We start from the raw sequence: 27,883 nt of genomic DNA, 5'->3' as shown, positions 1-27,883 counted from the left end.
CGATGGTGTCGTAAGTGAGAAGTTAGAAGTCAGGCATAGGTCGCGGTGGTCGGGCTGAAAAGCAGATGACAACGACGGTGAGATTGTCACCAAAATCCCTGCGGAGAGCCTCGGTGACCAACACTTTGGAGCAACGTTGGGGATCGTTGCTTGACATCAGCTCTCTCCTAGCGATGGCTATGGCGGACTCGCTGCTCATCACATCCCAAAGACAATCGTAGGCAATGACGAGGAATTCATCCTCTTCGCTAAATTCCACCTGCTGCACATCTAGGTATGTGCACAGAGGACTGTGGGCCTTCATGTACAAGTCCCCGAGTGCCGTGGAGATCGCTAGCATCCTGTTGAGATACCCATCGTGAGTCACAAAACCCTTTGGGACTGGATCTCGGCACTCGTGGTCGCCTTGTGATCAGTGGACATTTCAACATCTATGCCGCCCCTTTTCCCCAAAACCGCCCGACAATTGCCAGCATTGGCCACCACAAGTGACTTTCCCGACACCATGGCCACAAGCGCGGTTGTGCTGGAACTGATGTGGGCCTCCGGGCCTCCACAGGGCATCGTCGGCCTTAAGGAAATCATTTTTGAGGGCCTTCTCAACTCCTACCCCTACTCCTACTCCTCCGTCCCAAAAATCCACGTGGCCCTCGTGGGGTATCAAATTGAGGAGGTTTTATTTAATAAATGTGGCTACATCCCCACCGCCATGGCCATCGAGCACTCCATAGAAGGAGTAGTCTACCTAGGCGGAGGAATTGCCCGGTTTCCGTCGCCGCCCAGAAAATTGTCCGGCTCCGGCCGCCGGCAATCCCTCCGCCCTCCGCCACCCTCCCCTAGCTCTGCCACCCTCTTCCTCCGCTCTGCATTCACTCCCTGATTTTTCCACGCAGATCGGATCGGAGCTGGCAATCCTAAAATTTCGCTGACAGATCGCCGCCACGGAGGAATAATGCCTTTGCCAATTCGAAATGGAGGAATTGCCCGATCGCGGGCTGCTCACTCACCTTCCTCCTCGACTCGGCACCTCCCGCTCTACAATTCCTCTGCTCTGTTGCTTGCCATCCAAGTACATTGGACTAACACACCAGGTTTGTTCCGCTATTTAAATTTCAATTCTCTGGATCATCGATAACATAGCGGTGTTGTTGTGAATTTCTTGTGCCTCCTATGGTGGGCTGCAACACTCTGAGGATCCACCAACAACTTGTTCATATTATTTGATCCCTTTTGAGTTTTATTCTTCTTTTTTGACGCAAATGAAATCTCTTGCTTGGAAACCGAAACCGAATCCGAAGCTGAAGCCCCGCACGTGCAACCGCTGTCTGGTGTCGAATTGGGTGCATTATATTCTTCACTAAAACAGAGCACAACGTTTGATTGGGTCGACATTGGAGAGTTGTGGAGGACATCGGGCAACAAAGTTGGGGTTCCAAGCAGAGAATTGAAATTCCCGCTGCTCTCAGATGGGAATTTCACATTATTGAAGAATAACAAATCGTTATTGTTGAGGAGGGAATAATCTAAACCGGGCACTGAGAAGTCATAGGTTCCATACTCCATGCTATCCAAACAACCTGAAAAAGAGGAAGAGGAGGGGGCCCAAAAAATTTGAAGCGAATGGGGGTGCGATCTCTATTTATCTGTATTTGCAGGGGTGGAAAGATAAGGAGTAGTCTAGCTGCTTCTCATAAACACTTTCCACCATCACTCACTTGATGCACCATAATTAGAAGAATTCCCATCATTAGAAGAATTTGAATTGCATGCTCAGTATTAGAGACCTTTTTATTGTTCGGGTCATGGGGAGATTCTATGAAACGTGGAGAATTATACATAAGTGACCCAACTCATCACAAGTGTAACAATATGTGCAGAGGATTCCAAATGTCTTAGCATTAATCGCAAGTATAGCCAACTGACTGTTATATGCCTTTGAAATTTCCACCTTCACCGCCATAGCCTTGAGCTTCTCCACTTTAATAGAATATAACTCTTCTTGTGCCACCCCCACATTCTCATGGATCTACCTCACCTCCAGGAAATTAAATTTCTCACCAGAAATCTGGTTTGACAAAATCTCCTTTAACCTGCAGGCAATTATCATGGAGATGGCTTTATAAATGAAATTGCAGAATGAAAGCGCCTGAATTTTAGAAATGAACTGGGGTTATCAGTCTTTGGAATCAGTGCAGTAAAGGGAGCATTATAGGATGCCAGTATTTTTCCATAGAATCTAGACTTCTCATTGACTTTCCACCAGTCTTCTTCTATGAAATGAAAGCACCCTCAAAATAATTCCACAGGCAACCCATCATGCCTGGGGCTCTTATATTTTAAAAAATTTGAAGACCTATAAGTAATTCTTCCCTTCTCACCTCCTCCATTAAATTTTGGTTGTCTTCAAGACTCACAAAAGTAGGGAAGAATGTAGACATTCTTAAAACCTCAACTATTGTTTCTCTTCTCTCAGCCTTATAAATAGATCCTAAATAACTCACACTCTCTTGCACTATATCTTTGAAGCTAGTTGCCAGTAATCCATTTGATTTTTATACCCTCCACAGTGTATTATTTTTCTGTAGGTTGCAAATGATGAAAAAACTAATGAGTTCTCAACCCCAGCTTGTAGCCACAATGCCCTACATTTTAGACTCCAGGATTTTTCTTTATCCAAAAGCAGTGCCCTCTTCTTTGCTTCCAGCTCATTCACCTTTAATTTTGTGGCTCAATTAAGAAACCAAAACCATCACTCATGTACATGGAATCTAGTTTTGCCTCCACTTCCTTAAGCAATCTCTCCTTCTTATGTATTTTGTAAATTGCCAACTCAATGGACTGTTTAGCCCTTTTGAGGTTCTGTTCAAATTGTAGGGCATTTGATCCCTGAGAAGAACCATCAAATGGAATCCAGACATCCTTTAGTTTATTGACATATTTCTCCTCCTTAACCCTTCAGGATTTAGGTTGAAGGGACAGTGAAGAAAGCTTGGCAGGTGGAGTCGTAAAGAACAAAGGCAAACTTTCTAGAGAGATCTCTGACGACCTGATCTGCAGGGTAGGGTGCCCGATCTCTGAGAGTCCAATACGCTTCTATGACAATAGCCACTTCGTTTGCACTTTTGTTCAGACCATACGTTGCCTCAACACTGCTATGTTATCCATGATGCCCTCGAATATGCACTTTATCCATAACTAATCCAAAACTGACATTCGCAAGTTTAGATTATTCCCTCCTCAAAAATAATGATTTTCTATTCTTCAATAATGTGAAATTCCCATCTGAGAGTAGCAGGAATTTCAATTCTCTACTCGGAACCCCAACTTTGTTGCCTGATGTCCTCCACAACTCTCCAATGTCAACCCAATCAAATGCTGTGCTCTGTTTTAGTGAAGAATATAATGCACCCAATTCGACACCAGACAGCGGTTGCACGAGCGGGGCTTTGGCTTCGGCTTCGGTTTCCAAGCAGGAGATTTCATTTGCGTCAAAAAAGAAGAAGAAAACTCAAAAGGGATCACAGAATACGAACAAGTTGTCGGTGGATCCTCAGAGTGTTGCAGCCCGCCATAGGAGGCACAGGAAATTCGCAACAACACCGCTATGTTATCCATGATGCAGAGAATTGAAATTTAAACAGCCGAACAAACCTGGTGTGTTAGTCCAGTGTACCTGGATGGCGAGCAGCAGAGCGGAGGAATTGCAGAGCGGGAGGCGCTGAGTCGAGGAGGAAGGTGAGTGAGCAGCCTGTGTTCGGGCAATTCCTCCATTTCGAATTGGCAAAGGAATTATTCCTCTGCAGCGGCAATCTGTCAGCGAAATTTTAGGATTGCCAGCTTCGATCCGATCTGCATGGAAAAATCAGGGAGTGAATGCGGAGCGGAGGAAGAGGGTGGCAGAGCTAGGGGAGGGTGGCAGAGGGTGGAGAGTTCAACATATTATTTTCTATCATAGATTGGACTATGATTGGACTATGGTTATAATTGTCAAACTTTAGGATTTTGGGTATCCAGGTGGTTTTTTATGGTTTTGAATCCATTTCCACCATAAAAAAAACCATTCAAACAGCTATATGATCAGTTTTTCTGAAAAAAATAATCGCCAAATTCTTACCCAAAAAAAATTCTGACGTCGTTTCTTTTTCATTGAGAGATTTCCTATGTTACCCTTACATAATGCAATACCATGAAAGGAAAAAAGTGACCGCATGCAGGGTGAAATCTTTAAGATAAGGTAATGTCAACTTTTCATAAATTTAAAAGAATAAAACCTCTCAAAGCTGTTTGATGTAAGGTAATGAATCTATCCATAATGCCAAACCCATAGCTTCAAAAATAATAAATCCACCTATATGCTTCATAAATGCATGGTTAAAATCCATATGCTTGATAAATGCATGGTGAAAATCGATAATTGAAAATTAATAATTCCCTCTACATGCTTCACAAATGCATGCCCATCCCATGGAACTTTTTTATTTCTAATTATTATGGCCATTCCCTTTTTGACGATACTCCAGGATTTGAAAATACATATGCTACATAGATCGGTTTAGGATTAAGTCTCACAACTGTAATGCCCCACTTAAATCTTATCCTACAAATTTTGTTAATATTTACATTATCTGAAAATATTGAGAAATATTGGTCTAAAATAAATTTATGATTTCCATTATTCAAATTCCCCACTTACCTTCTCAATTTATATTGTGTAGGATATGGTCTCCTTCCATTAATTCAAAATATATTTATTCATTCACATTCCCCAATGCACCCTCACATTTACTAAGGAGAAGACATGGTCCTCTCCATGTAAGCACATTTCACATTCCCCAATGTACCCTCACATTTACTTGGGAGAAGACATAGTCCTCTCCATCTTATCATCAATATATATTTATTCATTTCACATTCCCCAATGTACCCTCACATTTACTAAGGAGAAGACATGGTCCTCTCCATGTAATTACACTTCACATTCCCAAATGTACCTTTCAGATTTACTTGGGAGAAGACATGATCCTTTCCCATTAAATTCTCAATTTTATATTCATATCACAATTCCAAATGTACTCCTAGCTTAGAAGAGAAGTCAACCAAGGATGGGTGAGAGTTAATGACATTAATGAGAGGTGGTTGAGGAAAGAGGGTATAAAAAGAGGGGGGGGAGTCTTGCTTGGATGGTGGTGGTTGGTTGTGATTGTTTGGCCTTGTTATGATTTTGGGGAGACCTTGGAAACCTGTGGAGGTTTCTTGGGTTTGAGAGGAGGAAAGTATCATTATCTAGTTTTGCACATTCTTCTTGAGGACACACTATATCTGGTTGGACTTGGGCACGGAGGGCTAGGGAACCTGTGGAGGTTTCCTGGGCTAGGAATTTATTTCCTAGTTGGCTGGGAGGTAAATCCGGTTGGGTCGGTCAGAAGGAGCGTTCGGCTGGAGCTATAAGACAAAGGTATCATCATCAACCGCTGGAACAGGTATTTTTCCATGGACTACTCTTGTTAAGTTGATATCAATGGAATGCTCACCATAATTTATGTTGATTATAATGTAAATGACAAAATTTTATTTGTTTAAAAGCCGTGTAAGTAAGTAAGTTATCACCTCTTATCGTATTTAATTCAAAAAAATTAGATCCATTAGCAGACCCTATGATAGGGCTCTTACACATGGTATCAGAGCCTAGGTTCAAAATCTGGACCTTGAAGCCTACCCATTCGAGATTTTTCAAATCTAGTTGAATCTTTGAAGACCATGACATTACTAACATGTAAATTGCACTTTAAAATGTTCCTTGCAATTCGGTAGAAGCTTCCATCTAAGCTAAAATAACACTTTAGTTTCTGTTGCAACAAAATTTTCTGTTCTCGGGCAAATAAAATTGTGTAGACTGGCTGGAAGTGGCGACTATTAGCAGACAGGCTCCTTGAATAATCCTTATTGCCCAATGAAAAACCAGACTCAATCAAGTAGTGACCTCTTTCTCTTCAACTTCGCCTCCCGTCTTTCATTCTCGAAGTTCTCCGGTACAGGTCAAAAGGGCAGGCACTCACAGCGCAGCGAATGTGGGTTTAGGGTTTAATAGATGGGTTTCTACCGTGCTAGTTTCTTCAAAAAAAAGCCCCGCAGAAAGACTGGAGAAATCGTGTCGACTTTACTTGAAGCGGGTGGTGTCAAGATTAGCAAAGATAATGTAGTAAGGGAGAATGATCCAACAAACAATGTGCCGGATTCAATTTTTTCGAAAATAGGTGTGCAGCTTCACAGAAGGGACAATCACCCACTTGGGATCTTAAAGCAGGAGATCTGTTTATTGTTCTGTTTCCATTTCCCCGTTGATATTAAATTAGTACATTACTGATACGTTTTATATGCATAATATATTCTAGGAGGGGGTGTCGGTTCATGTTTCTTATCCCCCGAAATTCTATAGCCCTGTTTCTTATTATGCTCGTTTGGTGTTCTGCTTCTTGTTCTGGTTTTTGGTAACATGGGGTTCTGCATTAACCCACCCAGCCAACCATGCAGTAAGGTCCTCATTATCCCGGTAAAGTTTTGATCAACTCTCGAACTAAAAATATCCTGAGCAACCCTTCTGACACACAGGATTGGTCCTGCCTTGCCAACGAACCAATCTCTTGTTGGGCTCCTCATGGGAACCTTGCCAATACAGCAACACCTTGTTGACACAATTTGTCTTTCAGTTCTCGAAATTGAGGCTCTAATAATTGGAATCAAGTCCTGCGGGGATTTACCGCAAAGCCGTCTCGATCCATTTCTTTTGTGCTGTTGATCCAGAAATTAATTCGATCTCTTCTTCTTTTTCTGCTCCCATCTTAGCACTCATAACTCCATTCTTCGCCATCTTCAGTTAGCTACCCCAAACAAATCCACCCAAGTGAGGCATTACCGTAGCTAGCAAGGACTAGCCTTGAAACACGGAGAAGGAAAATAGACCGGTAAACTAATGTCTAATAACACCGAAATTTCAAGTATCGAGCCATTTAACAACTGTTTCCAGCTAGCTATAATGTCTCACAGTTAAAAGATTGTTGCCTGTTTTATATATTTTATAAGCTACTGCTTTTTCTTTTATCTTGCCTTTGTAATAGGAGAGATTTCCGCTGCTTTTGCTTTTTCTGTAGCATTCGTAATGGGAGATATTACAATGTAAGACAGTGACCTGTTATTGATTTTGGTACAAAAATATCATGAAGAATGAATATAAACCGTAAAATTGCCTTGAAGTCGACCTTCTGATAAAGTGGTCCCAAAGACTGTTGATGTTAAATAATGCTCTCATCCATTCTCCCAGCTAGTTTAATTCTTGCTATTGAGGGCTGACACTGACCTGTCATTTAGTAGCACAGTTAAATCTCTTCACAATTTGCAGTTCTGATATTCTTTACAGTGGCATGAATTGTTGTTTCTGATCAGCCATATCACTAAAAGTCAACTGGAATCAATGCATATCTTAAATACAAGCTAAAGATTGGATACTATTTGTTTACTATTGATATGCTGAGTTGAATTAAAGCAAGACTCTCATGCGTGCTTTGTCATTTCTGTTTCTTTGCTGGGGAAATTTTCATGGCAATGAATTTTATTCCTGCTATCAATAACTATCCTAGTGATAGTGGAATGAGATCCTCTTCAATCATGCCTATTGTTAAATATAACTCTAGTCACTATGAAAATTTGATTGCATTGCAATAATTTCTGATGCATGTTTGACTCTGTGACAAATCATTGCTTCCTTCCTTTGTCTCGATTCCTAATGTCGTTGGATCCTTACTTAGCATGGGCCCAATAAATATTAATAAGAAGTTGTCCTCTTCTTCTTGCATGGTGCCTCCCAAATGATCTTCTGGATCAAATTTTACCTGTAGGGTTAGATGCAGAAGGGATGACTCTCCCCAGAGAAAAAAAAAAAAGATGGGAACCATTTAGATTTTTGGACTTATAGGGTTTAATAATTTGTTGCAGTCAAGTTTTTCTATAGATGAAAAACATTTTTTTGGGCAGTCTTCCCTTTGTTTCTGCAATTGCTTCTGAATATGAGAAAAAAAAAAAAAAAAATGGAAACAAAATTAATGTAGTGTTCTATGGTATTTACATCTCTTGAATTGAATGATGTCTATTTTCCCTGTACCAAGTATCATTGGCCATGATCGAAGTAACAGGGCTACCCAATTACTCAGGAAGCAGTCTAATAACACATTCTGTAACTTTTTTAGGCTTTCATTTTTCTCTGGTGTTCCATTTATATCATCTACAATTTGTTGTCTTTTCTCGATAATAATCCATTTGGTACCATATTGAACTATTACTTACCTATTGTCTAGCTAGCTTGCACCCATTTTCCTGAGTAATTGTGAATCCATGGGGGGCTGAAGCAATTTATGTTGTTGGATTAAAGTCTAGCATCCATTGGTTGAGAGACAAACCCCTCAAGCCCATCAAATGTAGGCCAGAGGAGAAGATCTGGACTCGGTCTTCTTTGGAATGTAAATGATGCATCCCAAATGCTTGATAAAAATGACTGAATGAGATTTTTGATGGACTGATGATTTCAGGCCATTCCTAGAGTGGGAGAGTGGAAGATGTATAGTAGTTATTTGACAAAAGGCCTGTGAGAAACTTAGTCTGATGGAATGTTATGATTGTAGGATATGCTCAAGAAAGAAAAATGGTAGAGGCTTAGTATCTGTTTGATAAAGTGTCAGGACGAGTTTCATGGACTTCAGTGATTTCAGGATATGCTCAGAATGGTAAAATGGAGGATGCAAGGGCACTGTTTGACAGATTACCACATCATGATGTTGTTGCCTTGATTGCAATGATAGTTGATAGCAGGATATACACAATAGACAAGGCCAGGCTACACTGCCACTGTTCTCCAAAATGCAAGTGGCAGGCATGAAGCCTGCTATTTCCATCCTTGTTGATATTTTGAGTGTATCTGCCAATGTAGCAGCTTTGGACTAGGGCAAACAGGTAGATTAGCAAATCATCAGTTCAAGATTGATGCCAAATTCATCACTGGGGAATGTCATTGTTACAATGTATGCCAAGTGGAAGCATAGAAGATGCAAATAAATCTTTTAACCAAATATATGAATGGTATTTGGTATCATGGAATGCAATGCTTCAGGTTATGTCCAACATGGTCTAAGCAACGAGGTGCTTGAAATATTTGAACAAATGCAACAAGCAGGCATAAAACCCGATTACATCACCTTTGTTGGGGTTTTCTCTGGATGTAGCCGTGCAGACGTAATGCACAAAGGATTCCCATACTTTGAATTAACAATTCACAACTACGACATTTAACCAACAGCAGAGCACCATACATGCATGGTTGACTGTTTTAACTTTTGGTCACTCTAGGCACCTAATTAGGCAGAGGATATGATTAATAAAATTCCTTTTAAACTTGATGCAGTCATATGAGGGACTCTACTTAGTTCATGCTGAACTCATGGGAATACTGGATTAACTAAATGGGGTGTGGAGCACCATTTTGAGTTGATAGCACAAGGTGCAACACCATATGTTCTCCTTTCAAACATTGATGTTGTAACCAACAGGTGGTCTATGTGGCAAAGCCTAAAGGTGAGAAAGATGAGGAAAGATGGGTGTGGAAATAGAGTATGGATGTAGCTGGATAGAGACCAAAAACAAAGTTCATGCGTTGGTAAAGGATAGATCAAATCCACAAAGAGGAGATTTATTCAACAATGAAGAAATTGGCTGGGTTGATGGAGATGGCAGGTTATGGGCCAGACACACCAACTTTGTTTACAGAACAATGAAGAGGAAAACAAGGAACACATTCTTCTCTACCGTACCAAGAAGCCGGCTATAGCTTTTGGCCTTATCAACACTTACCATGGATCACCTATCCGAATAGTTAAAAATAAATTCTGTGCTGACTGCCACACTATGCTAAAAGTCATTTTAAAGATTATTGGGCAAGAGATAATTGTGAGGGATGCCAATTATTTCCATTTTTTACAAGGAGGGATTTTGCTTTTGTAGGATTTATTGGTGATGCAGTGAAGTACGGGGTTTCTTACAGTCGGCTTTGGATTGATACTTTTGATAATCAGGTCCTTAATGACTCTCATAACTAGTTCTAGGATAGTTATTAATTTGGGTCATAGGAAAGGGCCGAATGAATATGAATAAAAAACAATATTTAAATTCCCCCTCATCAACCAAACCTCAATCACCGAATTCTTCCATTCCATTCTGGAAGTAAATAATTACAGTTTCTGCCCAATATCCTTTAATCACTCGAGAAAAAAACTGCTCCCTGGCAAAACCTGCTATCACTGTGTAAACAGATTCTGCCTTAAAGGGAGAGTTTCATTCTGCATTATAACCAGAAAATTTTAGATGTAAACACCAACCTCGGTTTCTAGCAAATGACATCCGTTGGATATAGAAAATATTTAATTTGTTTAAGAAACAGAAATTTAGGATTAACATTGTCTTCTTTGTCTACATGCAAATTGTAAAGAATAGAATCTCCCATTGATAATTTCTACAACTGGGGTCTATGGGTGAGTTGTTTGCTATAACTGGATATGAACATGCTAAAAACTTATGCGTATTCTCCTTGAATACCTGTGGGTTGAATTTTAAAAACTGAGCATGGAGCAGGCTGTGCTGGAGGGGTTGGCTACCCCAGCAACCTTCTTGAAATACCTCTACATGGGATAACCATTGCTACTCAAGCTGAATTAGAAAGAAGCACTGAATCATCTTGTGTAAAACATATTGTCTTGTAAGCAAGCCTTCTATTATGTACACCGCACAAATAGCAACAACAAGCCAATGAGAGGGGCCCATAAGGGATGACATGGAAGCTAGCAACGTTAGGAGCCGAGGACTTGCACTTCAAATCCAGTTCTCAAATTGGGAAAATTTTTGGTGCAGGTGATGCCTTGTAAACCGTCTCACTATTGTTGTGCATGTGGAATTATTCACAAATTACAACATATCATGACTAGTAATTCGTAACACTTCTCTATCACAGCTATACCAAATCAAACAAAACTAGAATATAAGGTAACCTCGACTTTGATTGCATCTCAAAAAAAAAATCTCTTAGCATGGTCAAGCATATTTAGCAGCTACTCAACAGTAATAAGGGGCCATAAATACAAAACACTTTGTGTGATTGCACAAACTTCTAACATACACGTGGGCAGAGTACAATATATTTTACCTAAACTTCATCCTATGAGAAGCTATATTGAAAGTAGAAGGGAATTTAGAAACCAATAATTGAGCATGTGGAATAGAGTTAAGTGACTAGAGGTCTAGATGACTTCACAGGAATTTATGCCTGTTTAAGTGACAGTGTTCTGAACTCAACCAGGAATGAAGGTATAACTATTCTCAATTTCCAGACTACTCAAGTTTTCAAAATGATTTCATCACAATTGAAGGTCTGACTCTGACAGGAATTCAATTTCGTGACAGCCATATAGCATGCCAAAGGTTCCCTCTCTAATTTAGAATCAAAGTAAAAAGTTTAAACATATGTGGCTGTCAAGGTTTAAACTTTAAACCTCTTGAAAATGTCATGGTATAAACCCTTGTAGTTTTCATGACACCAACTTAGTTTCAAAAAAAAATCTGAAATCTAATTACCATAGCTTTACACTATCAATTAAATATTTTATCCATAACAATATCAGGGAAAATTCACCCTATAAAATCAAGAACAAGACTGAAATGGAACCTGCAACGTCTTCATAATTTTTCGAGTGCTCTTATGGTATTTTTGCTTTAGATTCTGGGTTTTAAAGTCACCTTTATGATGCTTTTATGTTAGTACTCTGACTTACTTTCATAAGGGAGAAGGTGCTATGATTAATTTCTTAATCAAACTGATTGATTTTCCTAATGTGACAATTTTAATATGAGAATGCTAAAAATACAATTGATCATTTTCCCGCATAAGAGAAATAATTCCTATGCCATACCAGCAAAGAAATTGTTACAATTAGAACCAGAACTCAAAATCTGTAGGTGCTCACAAATAAGCACAAAAGCATCTACTAGAAAATGAAGAAGGGACCTTTTGGATCTAAGGAACAAAAAAAGCAAAATATCAAAAGAAAGAGAATGTAAAAAGCTATTTAGTATCAACAACAGCTTGCCTAGACAGTTAAAATGGATAACTAATATAGCCCCTAGCATGGCTCAAGTCCTGCCAATGACAAGCCAGTGCTTGTGCTCATGCTTTGGATGTGCGCTAAAGCACACAACAGTGGTTGGGGCTAAGTACAAGTCCTGAGAGACTTTGTTAAAATAGATATACGCTACCACCAGCTGCCTCGCTGAAGAGAAACCAATTTGAATTGGGCCAAGGGATCCGCGTAAAGCTAAATATGGGTGTGTTAGGCTCAATCATGATAAGAGGAAGCTTTCTCATAAAAAGTACTAGTTAGCAGAAATGAATACTTGGCAAGCATAACACAATAAGGCAAAATTTGTTAGGTCCATGTCTTTCTCTTTTTGCCCTTGCCCTTTTGCTTATATAGTGGTAGAGATATTGTGCTGCCATGTGCTAAATGCCCCATTCATAACCATGCCCCAAAGTTCTCTTTGCTCGTTGACTTGTTAAGTGGACACATGCTTCAATCATGTTGGTCAATTGCTTTTAGTTGTTTCGTTTTTGGAAAAGCATTGTAGACAAGTTTATAAGCGTTGGGAACTTGTTCACCCCTAGATTTTTGCTTTGGAAAATATTGGTAAAAGAACATTTTTTTTCATTTCATATAAAGATACTACTCTTTTTAGAAATATTTTCATGATTTGTTCTAATTTTAACATAATTTCAAAGATTAATTGCAGGAAATGCTTAGTTTGAACTTTGGCCACATCGCCCTACCTAAAATGCCTTAGAAACACTGCTCGTTGTATAGTACAGCTGGTGGCACTTTCCAAGGCATTTCACCAGATTTCCAATGACATTTTGGTGTTTTTATGGAAGTTTCTGAACCCAGCTCATAAGCAATCAGGGGCACGGTATCCACAGAAAGACATCGCCATATTTGTGCCAATGACCCTTTCAAGACAAAATAGAGATATGGATTGAGCTATGAAGTGTTTGTCCTTTTGGTAATTACTAGTAATATTAAATGTTTAAAGTAAATTTTGAAATTCTCCTTTCTTACTTTCTCTATCCTTTTGCTGAAATATTTAACATTGCCATTAATTGATTTAGCATATTTGAGAGTGGTTCCAACCTCATTGGACTTTATATGGAGAAGTATAATTTCATATTCCATTCAGAATTCAGCAGATTTAAAAGATTTAAGGACTTTAGGGTTGGCAGGATTGTAGCATTTCCACTGGATTATATCATCCATGGGGGTTTGGGATAGAGATTAGTCAAGACCACCAAGCTATGGGATTTTGCACATGTAATTATCTACAAAAGTTAATATAGACATGGCTTTCCCTCTAAAATGTCAAATATGTGTATCATTTTTATTTTCTTGCTTATTTCTTGCAAGATAATGTGTGTATCATGTTTCCCCTGCGTACCATTTTTCTTTCTTTCTTTTTTTTTTCTTGGGTGTGGGGGTGGCATGTTTCCAGGCATTCCTATTTTGGAAACTTGTACATGTTTCCACATTTCATGCAGCTTAGTTTCAAAGAAAAGGTTTAGATTTAATCCTTAGCACTATTTCACAGACCTGTTGCAAAAGAGTGCCTGCCTCTTTACAACAGTAATGGTATTTGAGTACGCCATTTGATTCAATAAATCTTCCTGAATCAATGTTTTCCGTAGCACTTTTCCCACTTATATGGCTATAGGATCTTTTGAATCAAGCAAAGAAACAAAATGTGAAGTCAAGTAAGAGTTCCATTAGGTAATCTCAAGCCTCATCTAGGGGATACAACATGATGAAGATACAATGAAGAATATAGTTGTGTGTAAGAAATTCCTTATGTAGGTTTCATACCTAGCCCTAGTGGTGTGATTCCTATATGATGGATTGTACAATCATGCCTTACATTCCACATGTCACGTGCAAGATGTGACCACATTCTTCATAGGATTTTTTATTTTTATTTATTTATTTATTTATTTTTTCTTTTCGAAATTTTTTCGAGAAGTATGCCCCAAGGTCAATGTTGCAATGCATAACATAGACTTCCTTTAGCTTAGTTAATAGGTTGTAGAGTTATCTTTCAAAAATTTTCCCAAACTTTCACCTGATCTGACCGCTTTTCCTCAACGTGCACAGCAAGGACCATTAGCATCCATGTATAGCTTTACAATGGAGCCAATAATTCATGCCCAAAATGTGTCCCAATCTAAAGAATTTAGTCAATTCTATTTTACATACGAGGGTGGCTTTTAATTCTGTTGATAGTAGATTATCATTATTCTTATTAAAAATAACGTAGATTTTCCATTCGGATAGTAGGAAATTATTCCATTCGTTTAATTATTTCTCATTTGTCTGGTCATATTGAGAGCTGCAATATATATCATGAAATTGTTTTAGTACTAGTAAACAATGATTAAATATATAATAAATTTGAACCTTTTGACATTTCGAGGACATTTCTCTCAATTAATATATATATATATATATATATATATATATATATATATATAGATATATATATATATATATATATATATATATATATATATATATATATATATATATATATATAAAGTATGAAAATCATGTTGGAATTAGTTTCTGATGTTTTGAGTCTTTTATTTTCAAGATTAACTAAATGGGTTTGGAAGATGAAAAACCATCAAATTGGAAGAGTGGGACTTTTATATTCACTAAGGTTTTAAAGAAATTATATGCATAAAACTTATACTAGCACCTTTTAATGGAACTGATAGTGCACTAATCCGTTGCTTGCCATTATTTTGGTTTTGGTACCACCTTATAGCATATCCGGGTTCAAATGCTATTTTCCATGACAGACAGTTGAATCTATTTCAACTCTAATTGTTATTGAGGGGTTGCACAAGGATGCCCATTTTAACGTAGATAGCCACCTATGTTAAGGTTCTATTTTGCAGTTCCATGTTGTTATTTATGAACATTATACACATCTGGTTGGACACGTGAAAATCAATTGATGGATTTGGTATTGATGATGGAAATGTTGGATGTATGACCAAATGTGTGACTTACTTGGTTACAATTTATCTAGTGCATGACTTGTCAGAGCTATTGTTGCATCGTATATGCTTATATAGATATGATTTATCTAATCAATGACCTAGTGAAATTATGATTTATCTGATGTAAGATTTATTTCCAGTATGAACAACAAAAATTGACACGTGGACACTGGGCTTAATGAACATGATGTTTAAGATCATGTATCTATATCTATTTTGTAGTTGTATATATGCATGGATGAGAACTAAACTACAGGTTGGAAAGAACTGTATGATAACCAAGATCTACTATTCCATTGGGGAAGGTTGAGACGACCAATGAGGAAAGGTACGATGTACATTGTTCTATTACATTTTGTATCTACTTGATATGCACTCTTATGACATGAGCAAAATGCAAATGACAGGTGGCAAGATGACCTGACTGGATTATTCGATGACAAGTCCAACCAGCTCTGTAGTGTGGTCCGTGCTCTAAAGGAGGGGTGGAGGTGTTTCCCACCGTGTATCCTCCGAAACCTAGAATCGTGGGGAGGACAGCTGAACGCTCCCCCTAGATGTGTGATGACAATTTCTAGATTCCTACTGGGGAAAGTTTGGTCGAGGCATTCGACGCTTCCACCATGTCGGTTTTATCAGTGGTCAGTATTTCCTTTGCCACTGATAAGGCAGCAGAGGATGGATAGGGCAGGAATGGAAGTAGGCCAAGGTGGATAGGAAGATATAGATCAGTTGGAGACTCTTGATGGGAATTAATATCATTGTCTAACTTATCAAATTTTAATGCTATAACTCTCTCTGGTTTGCTATGCTTTCAAACTCCTTGTATCTTTTCATTCTAACTTCGGGACGAAGTTTTCTGAAGGAGGGGTGTGTGTAATGCCCCACTTAAATCTTATCCTACAAATTTTGTTAATATTTACATTATCTGAAAATATTGAGAAATATTGGTCTAAAATAATTTATGATTTCCATTATTCAAATTCCCCACTTACCTTCTCAATTTGAATATTGTGTAGGATATGGTCTCCTTCCATTAATTCAAAATATATTTATTCATTCACATTCCCCAATGTACCCTCACATTTACTAAGGAGAAGACATGGTCCTCTCCATGTAAGCACATTTCACATTCCCCAATGTACCCTCACATTTACTTGGGAGAAGACATAGTCCTCTCCATCTTATCATCAATATATATTTATTCATTTCACATTCCCCAATGTACCCTCACATTTACTAAGGAGAAGACATGGTCCTCTCCATGTAATTACACTTCACATTCCCAAATGTACCTTTCAGATTTACTTGGGAGAAGACATGATCCTTTCCCATTAAATTCTCAATTTTATATTCATATCACAATTCCAAATGTACTCCTAGCTTAGAAGAGAAGTCAACCAAGGATGGGTGAGAGTTAATGACATTAATGAGAGGTGGTTGAGGAAAGAGGGTATAAAAAGGGGGGGGGAGTCTTGCTTGGATGGTGGTGGTTGGTTGTGATTGTTTGGCCTTGTTAGGATTTTGGGGAGACCTTGGAAACCTGTGGAGGTTTCTTGGGTTTGAGAGGAGGAAAGTATCATTATCTATTTTTGCACATTCTTCTTGAGGACACACTATATCTGGTTGGACTTGGGCACGGAGGGCTAGGGAACCTGTGGAGGTTTCCTGGGCTAGGAATTTATTTCCTAGTTGGCTGGGAGGTAAATCCGGTTGGGTCGGTCAGAAGGAGCGTTCGGTTGGAGCTATAAGACAAAGGTATCATCATCAACCGCCGGAACAGGTATTTTTCCATGGACTACTCTTGTTAAGTTGATATCAATGGAATGCTCACCATAATTTATGTTGATTATAATGTAAATGACAAAATTTTATTTGTTTAAAAGTCGTGTAAGTAAGTAAGTTATCACCTCTTATCGTATTTAATTCAGAAAAATTAGATCCATTAGCAGACCCTGTGACAGGTCTCTTACAACAACAACAACAATAGCTAAGAAGTATGGAAGAACAATTGCAGCTTTTTGTTTCTACTAAAAAGCAGTTAACACAAGACTGTAAACAAGAATTTGACTTTTGGTTTTGGCTCCATTTCCTTGTTAATATAAGCAGTCCTCATTTACAATGTCATCTTATAACATACTGCTGAAGGTTACATAAGGACTAACAGAGAGAGTGGGGAAATTGAAGACAACATACAATTATGGCATCAAAGATATGCATAATCTAGCCCATGCACTTGATGAAATGTCCTTGTCAAGTTTTGAGAAGCTCAACTTAATAGTATCTAAACAGTATTCAGCTCTAGATGATGTAAGATTCTGCTTTGTCACAATTCACAAAGTAGTGAAGTGAAGAGTGGATTTATATATATTTTACCTGTGTGCAGGTTTTGGCCATTGCTGTTTCAAAGGCTGATGCAATGCTCTAACCAACTCAGACTTTGTAATCAATATTACCAGCTATGTGTACTCTAATAGAGTAATCCTTTGCCACAAAATGTTGTTGCTTTGATTTCCTTCGTCTAAGGTCTCTTTCAAGCTACCCTTCAATATCATTTTAATTTTACTGAAAACATGGAACATGCTTATCATTTGGGTTACTAGCGATATCTATTTCATGTATTTTAATTGATACACAGTCACATCGTGGCACTTTAAGATCACATTTTTTACTACTCTATTAGGAACAATTAGAAAATATTTTTTTATGGGAATTTACACAAAAAATTCATAAACAGGGAAACTTTACTATGGCCATATATATATATATATATATATATATATATATATATATATATATATATATATATATATATATATATATATATATATATATATATATATATATATAGTTGCTTCTTGATCTGAGTTCAAATTTTTACAAATCATCACTTTTTAAGTGAATAGAAACAACCACTATGACAGTAAAAGAGGCACACTAGAGGCTAGAGAACATAATAGCTCAAAGAAAGGAGTAGTGAATCCAATACAGTGCATAAGTCAACAGCCCGAAAAGTTTCCTCGACTCAAATCTGTCCACTTCAATCAACAAAAATCTGTGTCCCTTCCATTGGTCTCTTCAAAGAGCATTCAAGCACCTTCAGGGCTTTTGCTATTTAGTCATCTCTTAGCTCTCTTGCATAATACATGTTTCCATTTTTCTTTGCCCTTTCTGGAAGGAGTTCCTATGCCTACAAAATTCAGGACCACAAATAATGAGTAGTCTACAAGACAGTTAACACTTTGTCACAAGCATAAAAGGACAGAACATTGTTCAGTGAACATCAACAAATCATGAAGAGGGCATGTTTAAAATAACATAACAATCTACTATTCTATCATATACTATTCCATGGAGGCAAAATCAACTTGATGAAGTCATGAAAATCCAACGAGATCTTTGACTAGAGGCAAGGAATCAAAAATCCAACAACAAAAAACGCAATGATAAGGTCCGAACCTCGTTGGCCTTTGACCATCTAACCATAACTTTATAAAGATGTAAAATATAAAGATCTATAAATATAATAAACATCGAACCATGAACATAGGTATGAGAACATAGTAACTGCATGTTTAAGTATAAAAATCAAACATGTTGCATGAACATAAATAAGTAAAGAGATTCTATTTGACAACAAGCAAATTTTTCAGTGACCATGAACAGATTATCAAAAAGGTATTTTCATAACAACATAATAATGGGAAAACATAAATATACTTATCATATGATAAAGGGCCACCTGACGATGCCATGATAACCTAGCTTATCTATTCTTTGTGCATACCTCATTGATTCCCACTAGAGTTGAAGTCCTTCCATAGATAATCAGTCATGGTAGAAGATGATGCTTCTCCACTTATTCTATAGTTACCTAGAAAAATGTCAAACGTTATCGCAAAGAAATTTTCTAGAGCATCAAGGTATATATGCACACATAATGAAAGAGTGTCAAATGTACTTGCCATGGCAGATGTTATCTCAAAATCAGACCCTGGAAGGCTGCTGACCAGGAAGACTTAAAGTAACTGTTTCAAACCAATCTTTTGACTAAGGTTTAGCCTCCTTAGCCATGAGAGGGCTCTCTCAAACAGGTTATTGATTTTGATTATAAAATAAGAGGGCTAACTCTTGTGAAATAACAGTGACAAATATGAAGGTTGGACAAACATTACATAAGTTTCCATTGGGCCTATGGAGTCAATAAAACCCCAGCAAATAATGATACAGCCTTTACATAGAAGTCAGGGCATGTGACATTTAAATGTTCAAAACACAACTCTTATAAAACCACAGTTCATGAATGTGTACAGGAAATCAGAGCAGCATAAGTGAATTCTGAGTGATTACACATCTATGCAACTGTAAAATAAATCAAGGATAAAGTAAAACCACACATCTTGAACATATAAACACTTTATGAATCCTGAGAAGAAAAGCAGTTCTATTATTTTACTGAACTCTGTCTTTCTACATAAGCCAAAACAGTACTCTGTTTTATAAAATCTCCAACCATCATTACATAGATGTTCCAACTATATATAGAATCCTTATTTCTAACTACTTCGAGCTTCCTCCTCCAGCATGAGGGGAACTCGATAACTGCCTCTAATGACACCTATTAGCTATTGAACTAACTAATAAATACAATAAGGAACTGATTGTAGTGTTTAAGAGTTCTAAATTAACTATGACTCTGACTCCACTTTGCATGCATAATGACTTCTTCTTATTCTCTGACACCTGGTCCTCTTTCGACTTGGCTGAGCTGGATGCTTAATACTCCATAGTGATCTTGAACGCTGAACCTTTCAACTGCTCAGAAGTATTAGGAGATTTCCCTTACTTCTCGGCACTCCACTTTGCATGCATAATGACTTCTTCTTATTCTCTGACACCTGGTCCTCTTTCGACTTGGCTGAGCTGGATGCTTAATACTCCATAGTGATCTTGAACGCTGAACCTTTCAACTGCTCAGAAGTATTAGGAGATTTCCCTTACTTCTCGGCTCCAGTTTTCCTCAAAATGCTCGAATGTACCAAGCATGTTTCTAGCCTTTAATAACCCATGATATGGAACACTGCCACGTTCTGGATGTGTTGTGAGCTGCATCGATTGACATATGTGCCAGCAAAAGGTCCTAGTATGCTAAAGATTTGCTACCTCTTGAACGGTGACAACGGGGATATCCCAGAACTTTAAAAATGGGTTGAAATATTCCACCTTTTTAAATCCTCCACTTGTCTTGTTTTGATTGGCTATTGTCGTTCCCATTGATATCTTGTATACCCTTTTGGCGTTTTCTTTTCAAAATTTCCGCTCAAAATACAAGACTGCCTGTTCTGTGTTAAAATCATCACCTTCAGCAATTTCGTAGCGCGCTACGAAACTGCTGAATTATTTAAAACAGCATGCCTTTACCCGAGACCTTTATCACCGAAATATTTGATTGCCAAAACTTCCTCTGAGTTTACATATGTATAGCAGGGATTTATATGTCTTTAAAAACAATAAGACTAAGCAGATTTGACAAAAATTTGGAACAAAACCTCTCTTGAAGAGAAAATTCATTTAGCAGATAATTGGTACAGCTGTACCTTCAGGTCTTCAATCTTCTTCTTCAGAGCTTTATTCTTAGCCCTTAATTGCATATTTATTTTTCTAACGAACTGGGCCTCTTTGATGGCTGGTACTGTCCATGTGTGAAATTGTGCATGGCCATCAACTACTGAATTCATCTGATCTTGAAAAATTTTAGTTTCACCCCACAGAGCTTTACGATATTTTGTATACACATCTGCATGCTTTCTAACTGCTTGCTTCAGTCTGGCAATCTCATATTGGGCTGCTTCTAATTGGCTCTTCATGACTGCTATACTATCTTCTTGAGATGTGATGATTGTTCTGCTTGCATTATTTTGCCTAACTCTCTCGATTGCCTCTATCTTTGACAGTGCTTCTTTTACTTGCTTCCTTGTAATAGGTCTTCTGGGTTTTACAATGAATTCTTCACCTGGCTCATCGAACTTGAGTCTTTTTGAGGCTTTAGACTTCTTGGCAGTTTCTGGTGATGACTGTGTCAAATCAATATGGACTGGTTCAGACTGCTCGAATTCAATGGCCTGTAATAAATCATTCAAGCTTGCCTTGGATGTTGGGCTCTCTTCAACAGCTATGGCTTTGCCCTTTTCTTTGTTTATCTGGCTTCTTGTCCTTACTCTTGAAACTGCTTCAGATCTACTTGTTTCAGGAACAGTCTTCTTATCATGAGTTTTTTCCTTTGTTGATTGCTCAGGTTGTTCTTGAATGATTAGTGGCTTCACTGGTTTCCTTTGCTGTAACTTGATTTGCTTTTTAGCTCTTGCTTCTTTCTGTAGCTCAGCTATTGTGAATTCTTTGACTGGTTGTGGAGTAAGGCCAGTCTTGCTTTGGAATCCAGCCATGAAAATAAACGAATTCCAGTCTCTGCCTATCTTTTGGAGACCATCTAAAACTAGCAACTTAATCAACCCATGATGAAATAAAGAGGTTTCACAGTCCTCTTTCCTTAACTGCACCTTGTCACACATCTTACTCAAACTGCGAAATAAGTAAAAAGGAATGTCTATGGAGATTTTTCCCGTGAAATGCAAGAGCAGTTTGAAATGGTAAGAATAGACCTTATTGTACCTTCCTTCACAGGTCAAGTATTTCTGAATGCAGGTGAGAAGAAGAGCATAATGCTCCTTTACATAATTTCTGGGCACTGCTTTTGTTAAGTCTTCGTTTACATATGCCTCCTTCAAAAACTCTTTACAAGGGTTCATATCAAATTTAAAATTTTTAAACCATTCTTCCCACCTTCTTAGGATCTCTGTCACTGCAGCTATGGCTTCTGGAGAAACTTGGACGTCTAGCATAGCAATCTTTGAATTTAACCCAGTGAAATTAAGCGCAAATTCTTTGGTTACCTGCGCATGTCCTCCTTGTAGCTTCTTGCAAAAGTTCCAGCAGCCGACATCTTTGAACGCTTTCTTCACACCTTCATCCCTCAACGCTATATCCAAGCCCTCAGGTTCAGTCCTCTGGCATTTACCGGATCTGTGTTCTTTCCTCTCCATTTTCCTTTCAAAATCTTCACACACACAGAGTCTAACAGCTTCAGTTGCAATGATAGTTCAGTTCCTTTTAATTCAGCCTCGCTTGAAATCAGGCTCGCTTGAAAATAGCCTCGCTTGAAATCCAAATTCTTTGTCACTCATGCAGCACTTACGACTATCATTAAGTACATGCACGGTAAAATCCCTTAAGAATGGTATTTCTGTGCATGTTGACAGAGCTAGTAGTGGGATAGTGGCAAATGAATGTTCAAACATGATACGAGAGGTACAAAAACTGACATGAGTGGACACAACTGATGACTTGGATAACAGACTTGACCTTTCAGGAAAAATTCGCTGCAAAAAGAACGAATCCATGATTTCGCAGCGCTGTTAGTTTGAAATTCTAATAATGCGCTGCGAAATGGCCTAATCATGACGCGCTGCGAAATTGCTAAACCATAATTGCGCTGCGAAACTGACCAATAGGATTTATGCTGCGAAATCACTAAAAGACACGATGACTCGGGCATGGATAAGACATGACTATGGAACAATGATGGATGAATTAGAACCAATGGGAGTCGAGTATGGTTTAAGTTAAGAACTTTAACACTCAAATCCTAAGAAAGACATATAAAATGAAATCAACTTGACACAGACCTTTGTACTTGGACTAGGACAAACAAATATATGCATAATTTTTTTTTTTTTAAATCTAAGTGATAACAGCAGGTAAGATTGGATGGTCTTGCATCTCCCTTTGGTCTTGGGTTATCGCCAGGGTTGGGGATTGTTGCATCGTTGTAAAAATAAACATACCACATGTTAGAGAATAGTGATGATTAAATACTTAAATCTAAAACCATGACTCTATTCAACACATGAAACTAACCTGGAACCGTAGACACGACATTATTTGGTCTATGACGTCCTCGCTTATTGAGGTATCAAAACTCACATGGTTCATATTCTGATGGATCAACATTTAAATCAATTTCCAAACCACTATTTTTCTGTTGCTTCTTCTTTTCTTTGTGGGGCTAAGGAAACTCTTCTTCCTCTTCAAAGATGGATCAAGAGAACCCAATCCAGGTGTGAAGTCAAAATCAGTAACGTGCAAATTATTGGCTTCATCCAACATTTTTTTAAGCATACCAGTCAACTGGATTGTCTTTGCCAAAGTAGTAGGAGGGTTATTGAAAATAAGATGTGTATAGCTAAACAACTCCTCCATTGCCAAATGAAGTGCCTCGGCATCTGCATCAACAACATTTGTGGCCATAAGAGTAGCATCGACATCTGCATCATGGTTTTGAGGCTCTATATTGATCTCAGGTGGGTCATTGCATATGTTATCCTCTGCATGCTGATGAAGCAATGGATTTGAATTATCCGAGTGGAAATACAACCAATTAACCTTTATGGCATGCTTGCAAATGTTTCCACGGATAGACCATGGACATTCACACGTTATAAAATCCTTACAATACCAGGTGACAAGGTATTTTTTACCTCGATCTGTTTGAATTCTCACCCAATAAGCACAGGTTATGTTCTCATGAGGACAACAATCAGTATCCATAATTTTTCTTGCTCGTTCCATTGATGATTCTAGCTGCTTTTCTCTCTTGTAGTTGTTTAGAAATCCTTCTTCTTTTAAGATTTCCTTAAACCGATAACAAGGTTCAACTGTTGTTAGTAACATATGCAATAACCAATCCATCCTCTGGGCACATTTTTTCCTTCTATCAGATAGAAATGTTGTTTTTGGGTAACAATGGTATGACTCAACAGCATTATTGAATATCCTGCAATGATTGAATTCCAAGAAACCAAAACCTTCTCAGGCAAATTCAAGGGGGGGGGGGAAGTTACCAACTCTTGGAAGCAAGAAAGAAAATTGCTTGAATTTGAAATGAAAGCCTGTCCTTCCAAATCTGAAAAATCTTCTTGAATTACTTCAGGATTCTCCCTAGAATATCCTCCATACAGCTGTTCTTTAGGGATAGCATGAGTAATGCTACATGCTTCATCTTCTCCACATACCACAATATGAATTTCCTCTTCTTCAATGCTTTCCTTTGTAAAAATTGCATTATCACAAGGAAATAAGGACACATCCCCTGCCTCTCTAGCTACAGAGAGAACATGAAAATAAATCCTTTATATCACAGGTTAGCTTAGTCAAAACTTCATCCAAGGAGATTGTTTCATGTATATAATTATGTAATGATCACAAGTCATTTCAATGCCAAATTCACTTTTGTTTGCAGTGTTGGTTTGTTTGTTTGCACAAGTGAGCTCCTGCAACCCTCTACTTGACAATGTGGGGTCTGAGAGGCCTAGTACAGAGTATAAGGCTTCTTCAACTGGATGGGTGAACTGGAGAAGAATGGTTGGACCTAATTGTTATATGATTATATGATTCAAATACTGTACCTAATTATAGTTATTAAATACCATTATTTTATAGTATTTAATCAAATTGTTATATGATTATATGATTCAAATTATTATACTAATCTTTAGTTCACACGCAAAGAAGTCTCATTCACCGGCAAATTTGGTGTCTAGATCATCATTATTTCATCAGCTACCCAAAGCTAGAACAAAACTTGATCTTTCGAATTTCTTTGAACATTAGTGCGGGTAATCCATCAACTCTGAGATAATGGACAAAAAGTCTTGAAAAGATTAAATCAATAATAATTGGGAAATAATTAGGGAAAATTGACCAATCTTGGCACACACCTGTATTGTTCCACAAAATAATCAAGATGATTTAAAAATAATTTTTTCGTTAACTGTATCAAGATTAGATGAAGATCTTCATCTATGGTAGAAATCCTATTGTGCCCTGTGGCATTCATGCTTAAAGTAGCTCTGCACTGGAGGCATTGTTGTTGACTAAGCAATAATGTTGCTTGTGGACTTAGTCCATGTTTTATTGTTAGCCTCTCTCACCTCAGTATATATAAAGGGAGGAGATTGTCTTTGTTATCACTTGTATTGCATCTTAGAGATGTGATGGTGTGATGCTGGCTATTGGAGGATCTCAGAAGAACAATTATTTACTCATGTAATAGGGAAGTGCTTGTGAGAGGCATGCAAATTTGGCATATACTCACTTCTAAAACTTTCTAAATGCACTAGGCTACTTAAGCATACTTTTTATATCAGTGAAAAAAGGGAAACATGCATACCTTTAAGGTGAATTTATTATTTCATAGTAGAAAATAGAGAAGTTCAAGGCCAATCCAAGCCTGATTGGATGAGTTGGTGCTAAATCCGACTTTGCAGTACTTGAAGTTGTCTGCAGTAATGCATTGTAAATTGTAATAAATCACTGCTCTGGACAAACTCTTTGGACCCAAGTACTTTAATCGAAAGGACCATCAATATTATAACAAGGAAACAAAAGTATTCTCAGCAAGGACAACTACACTAGTTTTCAACCAACAAACTAATGCACACATATGAGCAACAAACACAGTAAAGTGGTTAAATTGTAAATAAAGTAATAGAGCAAATTGAAATTTGAAACCTGAAATAGGAACAATATAAATTTTCTATGAAGCATTTATACCAGTTGAAAAGGCCATCAATAGTATAGCCTGGCCGCAAAAGAGTTACTTTATTTTCTACTTCATATAACCCTCAGGGAATAGTGAAAAAGTAAATTCAAAAATCAGAAAACTAGAAATACACTGCAACACCATCTAAGCCATATTAGTCAACCCAAGAAATCAATGGAAGAAAATAACAGAGAGCCAACCCATTAACCATCAGATTTACTTAGGTATAATATAATCATCAAGAAGAACCACTATGTTAGTTTCACTCTTTAAACATCTAACAAAGGCATAATCAAAACCAATGAAAACCATTGCATTCCAACTACCACCATTCACAGAGTACTGATAGAGCTTCAAGAAAATTAAAAGACCATTGTCACACACTTCTTACCTAGATATCAATTTTCTTTATAAAGTAAAAAAATCCCACCTTTCATTTCTCACAGGTTTCATAGAATCTCCCTAGGACCCAATCAATAAAAAGGTCTCCAGTAGTGAGGATGCAATTCACACTCTTCTAATGACTAATAATTATTCTAATTATGAAGCATCAAGTGAATTAAAAGAGTATTGTTGCATTCTTTTTACCCCATATATCAACTTGTTTTAGAAGGGGAACAAAATCCCACTTATAAATTTTCACATGTTAAATAGAAATTCCTGAGGATTCTCCAATGCTATTGAGGTAATAAAGCTCTCCCCTACTTAGAGAAATAAGAGGGTTGGAGTATATAGAATTATGAAAAGGTTGGACCATTTTCTTATATCAGACCTCTTTTTAGATGAAGCTATCAGATCCAAATTCAGCCTTATGTGGAGGGGATTCTGACCACTCCCTTGTAATACTAGAATTGGCTCCTATAAAGAAAAGACCCCTCATCACTTCAACCTAAATCCTGAATGGTTAAGGAGGAAAAATATGTCAAGAAACTAAAGGATGCATGGATTCCATTTGATGGTTCTTCTCAGGGATCAGCTTCCGTACAATTTGAGGAGAACCTCAAAAGGACTAAACAGGTCCACTGATTTGGCAATTTACAAAATACATAAGAAGGAGAGATTACTTAAGGAAGTGGAGGAAAAACTAGAATCCCTGTACAAAAGTGATGGTTTTGGTTTCTTAATTGAGCCACAAAATTATAGGTGAATGAGTTGTAAGCAAAGAAGAGGGCACTACTTTTGGATAAAGAAAATTCCTAGAGTCTAAAAAGAAGGGCATTATGGCTACAAGCTGGGGTTGAAAACGTGTCAATGTTTCCATCATTTGCAACCTACAGGAAAACAATACACTGTGGAGGGTAAAAAATCAGATGGATTACTGGAAACTAGCTTCAAATATATAGTACAAGAGGGTGTGACTTATTTAGGATCTATTTATGAGGCTGAGAGAAGAGCAACAATAGCTGAGGTTTTAAGAATGTCTACATTCTTCCCTAGTTTTGTGAATCCTGAAGGCAACCAAAATCTAATGGAGGAGGTGAGAGAAGGGAAGAATTACTTACCGGTCTTTAAAGTTTTTAAAATATATGAGCCCCAGGCCTGATCGGCTGCCTATGGAATTATTTTGAGGATGCTTTCATCTCATAGAAGAAGAGTGGTGGAAAGTCAATGAGAAATCTAGATTCTCTGGAAAAATCATGGCATCCTATAATGCTACCTTTACTGCACTGATTCCAAAGATTGATAACCCTAGTTCATTTCTAAGGAGTAGTCTACCTAGGCGGAGGAATTGCCTGGTTTCTATCGCCGCCCAGAAAATTGTCCGGCTCCGGCTACCGGCAATCCCTCCGCCCTCCGCCACCCTCCCCTAGCTCCACCACCCTCTTCCTCCACTCCGCATTCACTCCCTAATTTTTCCATGCAGATCGGATCGGAGCTGGCAATCCTGAAATTTTGCTGACAGATCGCTGTCACGGAGGAATAATGCCTTTGCCAATTCGAAATGGAGGAGTTACCTGATTGTGGGATGCTCACTCACCTTCCTCCTCGACTCGGTGCCTCCCGCTCCGCAATTCCTCCGCTCTGCTGCTCGCCAT

The 27,883-nt window shown here is 38.0% G+C and overlaps 1 pseudogene; it reads right to left on the bottom strand.

Moving 5' to 3' along the window:
• Positions 1-22: 22 nt before the first annotated feature.
• On the bottom strand, positions 23-27,883 carry LOC149148416 (putative protein phosphatase 2C 27 pseudogene; annotated as a pseudogene).

Source organism: Pinus tabuliformis, chromosome 9 (genome assembly GCF_031772625.1).
Source record: "Pinus tabuliformis cultivar Carrire ecotype Pingquan chromosome 9, CPIR1, whole genome shotgun sequence".
NCBI lineage: Eukaryota > Viridiplantae > Streptophyta > Pinopsida > Pinales > Pinaceae > Pinus > Pinus tabuliformis.
This window is presented reverse-complemented; position numbering and strand designations above follow the sequence as displayed.